This window comes from Canis lupus, chromosome 16, assembly GCF_048164855.1.
Source record: "Canis lupus baileyi chromosome 16, mCanLup2.hap1, whole genome shotgun sequence".
NCBI classification, from domain to species: Eukaryota; Metazoa; Chordata; class Mammalia; order Carnivora; family Canidae; genus Canis; species Canis lupus.
The window spans coordinates 59229629-59239198 of NC_132853.1; the positions used below are offsets into that span (position 1 = coordinate 59229629).

A 9570-nucleotide genomic window follows, 5' to 3' on the forward strand; every position below is an offset into this window, starting at 1 on the left:
GGGACCCAAAGACTGGGCTGAGGGTGGGGGGCCAGGAGGAGAAGCTTGGGTGTGCCCCCTTCCACCCAGGAGCCTGGCTAAGCCCCCATCCTCCATCAGAGAGGCTCAGGGAGGGTGAGCAGGGACACTCCGGTGAGCATCAGGCTTCTTCTTAAGGCTTTGCTGGGGCTGCCTTGAGAGTTTACGTCCCACTGGGTTGGGTAGGAGGCTGCAGGAGGCCGGGGCAGCCAGTATTGGAGGGGGCAGCCCAGAACCTGTCCACGCAGGCCAGGTTCCACAGAGTGGCCTGTCTGTTGAGCTGGGCACGTGGGGCCGGGTTTCTGAGCCCCGACTGGGTCCCAGGAGGCAAACCTGCATTTGGGAGAAGGGCCTATTGGCCCAGTCAGCCCAAGCTATCCCAAAAGGCCTTGGGGGTGTGGCTGTATCCTGGGCAATCCCCAGTTAACGGAGGAGGGGTATGAAGTGTATAGCTTTTTTTGTGCCATTCGCTGTGCCAATCCTCTTAGAAGAATTAGGTCCTCTTCCCCCTACCACAAACAGACACACAGATGCAGGTCTTCGAGAAGACCCAGACAGGAAAGACCATCCCCCTGGAGGTCGATCTCACTGACACCATTGAGAATGTCAAAGCCAAAATCCAAGATAAGGAAGGATCCTGCCTGACCCGCAGCATCTGATTTTTGCAGGCGAACAGCTGGAAGATGGCTACACTCTGTCAGACTGCAATAGCCAGAAAGAGTCCACCCTGCACTTGGTGCTTCACCTTCCTCCTCCAGCTGCACAGAAATACAACTGCAACCAATCTGCAGCAAGTGTTATATTTGCCGGTACCCCAAGTCCGTCAACTGCCACAAGAGAAGTGCAGCCACACCAACAACCCATCCCCCAAAAGAAGGTCAAATAAGGCCCCTCCACTGGCTCTTCCTTTGCCCTCAGGGTGGTCTCTTGCCCCAGCCCCAAGGCCCTGGGGGGGCCTCAATAAAGTTTCCCTTTCATTGACTAGAGCAGTAAAAAAAAAAAAAAAAAAAAAAGGCTTCGCTGAGCTCCTGCTGCAGGATGTCCTCAGCCAAATCCTGGTGAAGTGACTCCTGCTGGCTCACTTTGCAAAATGACCTTTTTTAACATCAGATTCAAGCAATCATCAGATCGCTTTTTTTTTTTTTAAGATTTTATTTATTTATTCATGATAGTCACACAGAGAGAGAGAGGCAGAGACACAGGCAGAGGGAGAAGCAGGCTCCATGCAGGGAGCCCGACCTGGGACTCAATCCCAGGTCTCCAGGATCGCGCCCTGGGCCAAAGGCAGGCGCTAAACCGCTGCGCCACCCAGGGATCCCAGATCGCTTGTTTTTTAAACAGAGAAAACACCTTAATGGATACCTCCCAGCCTAATAAAATATGCAGGTTGAATGTCTTCCCCATCTGGAATTAACTAGAGAAGTGGTTCTTTTAACCGAGCAGCTCATTGGGAGAAATTCATTCTGGAAAACAAATGCAGGAACCAGCCTTTCAGAACAAACCACACTGCAGAGTGAAGCCCTCTGGAAGGTCAGTGTCTATGTGAAAACCTCAGGTAATCAGGCTGTGGCACGTAACTGGTGAGCGTCTGGCCCTGGCAATGAGAAGCACGGCGTGTCTGTCCAGGATGAGTCATTTGTCCTATGCTGCACACCCCCGGAGGGAGGACCAGTCCTAAAAAGTCTCTGGCTCGGGGTTTGCTTTTGGTCATGCAGTTCTTAATATGGCAACGCTTAAGACTTGATTAAACAACTAATGTTTTCTGTTTATGTCATTTTCAAAAGAGGTTTGCTCTTCTCACATGAAACATGGGTACAGTCCGTTCTAAGAAATTCAAATAACCCGGTAAGCAAACACAGGGACGCATGTTCATTCTAAAGACTCACACTTCCCAACTGCAAAGAGGTGCTTTGTGGACCTGAAAATTCTTCTTAAAGATAATCCACAGGGCAGCCCGGGTGGCTCAGCGGTTTAGCCCCTCCTTCAACCCAGGGTGTGATCCTGGAGACCCGGGATCGAGTCCCACATCAGGCTCCCTGCATGGAGCCTGCTTCTCCCTCTGCCTGTCTCTCTTGTCTCTCTGCCTCTGCCTCTCTCTCTCCGTGTTTATAATGAATAAATAAATTAAATATTTAAAAAAAAAGATAATCCACAAAAAAAAAGAGGACGCCCAGGTGGCTCAGCAGTTGAATGCCTGCCTTCTGCCCAGCGTGATCCTGGAGACCCGGGATCGAGTCCCACGTCGGGCTCCCTGCATGGAGCCTGCTTCTCACTCTGCCTGGGTCTCTGCGCCTCTCTCTCTCTCTCTCTGTGTGTGTGTGTGTCTCTCTCATGAATAAGTAAATAAAATCTTAAAAAAAAAAAAAAGATAATCCACAAAGCTAGGGCCCTCCTGCCACCTCTCACCCTGAGTGAATCATTAATCCTCATCAACTATACTTCGCTCTTTCTTCTTCTTCTTCTTCTTCTTTTTTTTTTTTTTAATAGGGTTCCATATCCGTTTTTGCCACTGATTATGTACAAGACCCTGGGCATGGGATGCCTGGGGGGCTCAGCAGTTGAGCGTCGGCCTTTAGCTCGGCGTGTGATCCTGGAACCCTGGGACCGAGTCCCACCTCGGCCTCCCTGCATGAAGCCTGCTTCTCTCTCTGCCTGTGTCTCTGTCTCTCTCTGTGTCTCTCATGAATAAGTAAATAAAATCTTAAAAAAAAAAAAAAAAAAAAAAGACCCTGGGCAAATCATCACATCCTCTCTGTGCCGGTTTAAATGAGGTTTCACGTAGTTTAGTTTTGCCCTTTTGCCACTACGTAGGCTGAGCAAGGCCTGCTGTCCTGGCATGCGGACCACAAGGGCCACCATGAAGCTGAAAGCATTCTGTATTCTGGGTCAAGTGTATCCATAAGGATGCCACACTTCCCTTTTATCCACAGAGATAATCTGGCCACCTGCTATGTTGGTTTCCTGTGGCTGCTGGGACAAAGCAGCTCAAAAGGCGGGGGAGGGGTCTTAAAACAACCCAGACTCATTCTTTCACAGCTCTGGAGGTCAGAAGTCTGCATTTTAGGTGTCGCCAGGGCCACACCTCCAGATGCTGTAGGGGAGGATCCTTCCTGCCTCTTCCAGCTTCTAGTGGCTGCCAGCACTCATTGGCTTGTGGCTGTTCACTCCAATCTCTGCCTCTGTGGTCACATGGCCTCCCCTCCTGCTTGTACCTTCTACTCTTCTTGTCATAGGACTTAGGACCCAATCAGTTAATCCAGGATGATGTCATCTCCAGGTCCTTAATTGTATCCACAAGCACCCTTCTTCCATAAAGGGTCACATTTGGAGGTAAGGAGGGTCAGGACTTGCACATGTCTTCCCAGGGGACACTACTCAACCCTCGACACCTGCTTTGCATGCCTAACAAGTTTGTGGTGGGGGCGATGAGGATTTCACTAACCCAATGATTAGGATCTCATGATCTAGATGACTTAGTGACCCACTGGTAGGATCTGAGCCTCATTCAGAATCTACAACTCCTAAAACCCAAGCCAGAGATCCACCAAAATGTCCACTGAAATGGGAGTGAGACCCATTTGTTGGGGATGAAACACAGTCACTGGGCTCTTGGCCCACAGACCTACCCTGTGTGCTTTCTCCACATGTAGGAACACGATTCTTTCCCCCAAAACATGAAGACCTTTCCACTCGTTTCCTATTTTCCATGTTTGGAAATATTTTGCTTTTCTCTTAACCCGACTAAAAAGGAAACAGCAGGGCAGCCTGGGTGGCTCAACAGTTTAGCGCCTGCCTTTGGCCCAGGGCGTGATCGAGTCCTGCATCGGGCCCCCCGCCGCAAGGAGCCTGCTTCTCCCTCTGCCTGTGTCTCTGCCTCCCTCTCTGTGTCTCTCATGAATAAATAAATAAAATCTTTAAAAATAAATAAATAAATAAAAGGAAAACAGCAGTATAAACACAATAACATAGAGCGGTCAGCCTCTGGTCTGCGTCCAGACGCCACCGGGCCAGGATGAGGAGCTGCTCACTGCCGATCACTGACGCACAGGACAGCAGCCCAGTGTGGCTGCAGCTCCTTATTTTTCACAAGAAGCTGGACACTGGATATTCTTGGAGAGTGAAATCTCCCAAGTATTAAATGTCGAGAATTCAATATATTGGAAACCCTGCTTGGTATGTGTACAGCCCACGTCCACAGAAGCTCTGTCATCTATAGTCAAGGGGTGGAAACACCCCCAGTGCCCATCGATGGATCAATGGATAAGCAGTATGCGGTCCATCCACACAATGGGATCTAATTCATCCATAAAAAGGACGAACATTCTGACACTGGCTACACATGAAGGAATCTTGAGGACGTTGTGCTAGGTGAAGTCAGCCAGCTGCAAAAGGACAAATGCTCTCTGATTCCACTTACGTGAAGTACCTGGAGTCATTGAATTCATGAGGATGAGAGGTTGCCAGGGGCTGGTTGGTGGGGAGGGGGGGAAGGGAGCCGGTGATTCATGGGGACAGAGTTTCAGTTTGAGATGATGAAAAACTTCTGGAGACAGATGGTGACGGTGGTTATACTACAGAGCGAGTGCACTTAATGGGTTTACATTGTGTACGTCTTAGTACAATTTAAAATTCTTCAAAAAAAAAAAAAAGACCCACCTTGGGCTCTGCATTGGTCACATATCACATGTGGATGGCAAAGGAAGCTCACTGTCTGCCAGTTTGGGAGGTGGGCAGCCTTCCTTGAAGGCAGTGACCCTGTGTTATTCTTATTTGCTGGTGCTCCCCTGGCACCCAGCCCACAACCTGGCTCCTGGCAGGTGCTCAGTACTTGAGATTTAACACCTGTCTTTGATGCTTTGGCTTTTCAATGCAGAACCTGTGGTGTATGTACCATACAAAGGGGATCGTGTACACAGAGAATCGTGTGAACCTACACACATACACACACACACACACACACACACACACAGAGGAGATGACTGGGCAAGGAGTGTCCGGGGCACCTCCTGCCACCCACTTTGCCACGCCAAGAAGCCCAGACATTCAGATCGCAAGCTCTGGTCATCTGGACCTTAAAACACTTCCCCCAGATTATGTAAAAGCCTCTCACTACTCAGTGCGATGAGAAAGAATATTGAGGGGGCACAAAGCCAGAGAACTAGTTGGAGGGATGTGCAAGCAGCTGCAAGGGGAGCATCAGCACGTCCAAGTTCAAACTGCAAAGGTGCCTGGAAGCCAGAGGGGGAAGCCGCTCTTCATAGGAAAGAGAACAGGACAATGTCCAGTCATTAAAGACCTTCAGCCCAAAACACAAGGTGCTTGAAAGGTCTGCAGCTTACACCCAAGCCCTGGCCAGCCTGGCCTAGAACAAGACATCAAAGACCTTGGGGAGGGGACAGCAGCTGCTCCCTGTTTCCCACCGCCTGCCCCTTCCTCTTTTGTCCTGGGAAGGCCCCAACCTTGTCACCAAACTAACCCACCTACAGGGCCAACACGCATGGACAGGAACCAACAGATGTGGCCAACACAAGTCTTGCTCCAATAACTGGATCTCCGTATTAATCATGCAACTTCCTGACACCCCCTTCCCCCTCCCCACTTCCTGCTTCAACCCAGCCCCCTCCCCCACCCTCCTCCTCTCCTCTCATGAAGCCAGTAGGAGGTGACATGCCATCATGGAGGCAGAGAGGCCTCAACTCACACCAACTCGTCACTCCTGACTGCAGGGAGCCCTTGGTTAGGAAGCATTCTGAGGTCCAGTCTAGGCTCAGAAGGCAAGGGTGCTGCGGTACGTTGGTGCAGCCGGCCTTGGAAACAAGATGGAGAATGATGGTGCCTTCTAGTTCTGGGGATGTTTTTATTTGAAAGTACTTACAAAATCAACCAACTTTTTGTTTTGACATCGTGCAATGAAGGTATATAAGCAAGAGAACAACGTGGTTGAGCAGCTGAATCTCAAAACCCACATCAGTAGCTCCTCCTATTTTGCTGTGGGGATAAAATTATTTCCTTTCCATGCTTTTGAAATACAAGGTCCTAATTTCTTTTTTTTTTTTTTAGGTCCTAATTTCCTTAATATACAAAGGGTGCTTACGAATAAGCAAAGATGAATGACCAGATAGAAAGTGGGTCAACGTTTTGAATAAAATATTTGGGGACGCCTGGGTGGCTCAGTGGTTGAGCGTCTGCCTTCCGCTCAGGGCGTGATCCTGGAGACCCGGGATGGAGTCCCGCATCAGGCTCCCTGCAGGGAGCCCGCTTCTCCCTCTGCCTGTCTCTGTCTCTCTCTCTGTGTCTCTCATGAATAAATAAATAAAATCTATAAAAAAAAAAAAAGAAAAGAAAATGGGTCAATGACGTGAATGGAATATTTGGACAACTTTCAGAGAAGGAAACCAGTGGCTCACGAATCCAAGAGAAGATGCTCAGCCTCACTCACGGTTAAAGGAATGCAAATCAACGTGAGGGGCCACCCCTCCGAGGGGTGGGGGAACAGGTCCTCTCACCTCCTGTCGGTCAGGGTTTGAGGGTTTGGGGGGGCAGCTGGCCCCTGCTGTCCTCTGACCCACAGGTTTCACCTCCGGAAAGGGTCCTATGTGTCCTGTCGCTCCCCCTCCCTATGGGGCTCAGGGCAGCGCTACCTGTGACATCTACTACGTGAAACTAGCCAAGTCCCGTCAACAAAACAAGGAGTCCATCGTGGTGTAGACATTCAACGACACACTACCCAGAGGTAATAAAGTGAATTCTCTGAGCCTCGCAGACCAGCGCTGCATGAAATGGGCCAGAGAAAGAAGCACACATTCTGCACGATTCCGCGTGCACGGATCACTAAAACAGGCAGACCTGTGGGTTGGCAGTCAGAGCGGCGGCGGCGAGCTCTGGGGGCCGGAGGAGGCCCCCGCCAGCCACTGTGTCTCTCAGAGTGGTAACCACACAGACGGCAGCACGCCAGGAAATACGCCGAGCTAGTTCCCTAAGATCTGCACCCTTCGTTGATTGCTTAAGTTGTAGCTCCATTTTATAAGCTACTTTTACTGGGGGTGTACGTTTTATATATATATATATGGAAAACACAGCGTGCAAAAGCATAGTTAGAGTATCTCAAGTAGATATGAAAGCACAAAATAGAAATGTTTTTTTATGGGGAGCATGTATTATTTTTACGTATATGGACGACACAGTATGTAAGGGAAATAGAGGAGCAGCTTCTTGAAAGAGCTCATCTCGGGGCCCCTGGGTGGCTCTGTTGGTTAGGCATCCGACTCTTGATTTCGGCTGGGGTCATAATCTCGGGGTCCTGGGATGGAGCCCCACATCAGGCTCCATGCTCTGTGAGCATCTGCTTGGGGATTCTCTGTCTCTCTCTCTCTGCCCTCCTCCAACCCCAAATGGATAAACAAATCTTTATTTATTTTTTTAAGATTTTATTTATTTATTCATGAGAGAGACAGGCAGAGACACAGGCAGAGGGAGAAGCAGGCTCCCTGTGGGGAGCCCGATGTGGGACTCGATCCCAGGACCCCGGGATCACACCCTGAGCCCAAAGCGGATGCTCAACCGCTGAGCCACCCAGGTGTCTCAGTTAAAATAAAGGAAGGAAGGAAGGAAAAGAGAAAAAGAAAGGAAAGGAAAGGAAAGGAAAGGAAAGGAAAGGAAAGGAAAGGAAAGGAAAGGAAAGGAAAGGAAAGGAAAGGAAAAAGAAAAGGGTTCAGGGGGATCCCTGGGTGGCTCAGCGGTTTAGCGCCTGCCTTTGGCCCGGGGCGCGATCCTGGAGTCCCGGGATCGAGTCCCACGTCGGGCTCCCTGCATGGAGCCTTCTTCCCCCTCTGCCTGGGTCTCTGCCTCTCTCTCTCTCTCTATGCCTGTCATGAATAAATAAATAAAATCTTTTAAAAAAAGAAAAAAAAAAGAAAAAAAAAAGAAAAGGGTTCATCCCCTGGCCCCTCCAGGTGCCAACGGGTCCCCTCCCAGGGGCTGTCCCCAGCCCACCTGACTCTTCAGTCTGGCCTCCCCTCCCTAGCATCTGGCCACCCCAGCTTCCAGTGGGAGACATTTCTAAATACCCGCACTCCAGAAATCGTGAGGTCAAAGGAAGTTTTGCCTGTGTTTCCAGAGGCCAGGTCCGGGGGGCAGGCCTTGGCTCGGGAGCAGCGACATCTCTAGCCGCAGTGTTGCCCAAGACAGATGGAGGGAAGGGCTCCGGGGGCTCCAGGGCCGCAGCCCGCACAGGGGAGCAGGCTTCCTGGGACCAACCACAGTGGGGAGGCAGGAGAGCTCAGGATGCATGAGGCCGGGCTCCGGTGGTGGGTGGTGTCAAGACGAACATGACTTCTCCTTTGCTGCTGCACAGTCAGCCCAAGGGTCAGGGAGAAGGAGGAGCCTCGGCTGTGCTCCGTCTGGGGTGAATACCCCAGCCCCTGAGCTCCTATATCCGTAACCAGGAGAACAGGGTCTGGCAGGTGGTGGGGTTGTGTGCTTTCCAGGCGTCTCACTGGTTAGATCATCAGTGGGTCCGCTGGTTCAGGACAGGAGGAAACCAGTAGATATTCCTCATGGGACAACCCAGCTCTCTTCCCGGGGTGGGGCCTCCAGGCTCCGGCTGCTGCCACCCAGATCCTGGCAATTTCCTAGGTGAACCCACTAGTGTCTTAAGGCCCATAGGGAGCAGCAGGACGGTGACCACTTGGCATTTTGTCACTCAGCTGCATCATTCCGCTGGAAGCCAGATCATCTACGAAGCTCTTTGAGACCCAGGCCGGGAGCATCTCCTCTTTCCGAAGGAGGGGAAGCTGAGATGTGGTGGGTTTGCACACCCCCAGGGACACACAGGGCTGCTGAGAAGGCCGCGGGCACCCCCTGGTATCAATGGCCAACCAAGCCAGAAGAAAGACCCCAAATTCCATACAAAGCTGACACCACAGGGACAGGTAGGGTAGGAACTGTGATGTAGAAACATTACCAGCCGTGACCTGGAGTAACTTCAATACTTTGTGAGCCAGAGCTAGCTCGTGTGTTTTGACTCGAGTTCAAAAAATATGGCAGATATCTCAAATACCAGGTTGACCAGCTATTTGCTCAAGATTTGCTCAAGATTCTCCTGGCTTTAGCCCTGAAAATCCCTTTTCCTGGCTGTCTTTGTGTCCCAGACTGCCGTGACACATTACTACAGTTTGGTGGGGGGGTGGGGGGGTGGGGGGGTGGACCACTACACGTAAAACAACAGAGATGTATCCTGTCCCAGTTCTGGGGACCAGAGGTCTGAAATCGAGATGCCAGTGGGGTCGGTTCTTCCTGGAGACCCTGAGGGAGAATCCTTTCAGCTTCCAGGGCTTGTCCCGTGATCCTTGGCATCCTTTGACTTGTAGACATCTTCCAGGCTTGCCTCCATCCTCGTGCAGCCTTCTCCCTGTGTCTGTCTCAAATCTTTCTCAGATAAGGACAGATGTCCTTGGATGTAGGACGGCCCTAAATCTGGGGTGATCCCACCTTGAGATCCTGGACATAATTACATCTGCAAAGAATTCTTTTTCCAAATAAGATTAAACTCAC

General features: G+C 50.7%; 1 pseudogene; it reads left to right on the forward strand.

Moving 5' to 3' along the window:
- The first annotated feature begins 548 nt into the window (after positions 1-548).
- LOC140607391 (ubiquitin-ribosomal protein eL40 fusion protein-like) lies at positions 549-6726 on the forward strand (annotated as a pseudogene).
- The last annotated feature ends 2844 nt before the right edge of the window (positions 6727-9570 follow it).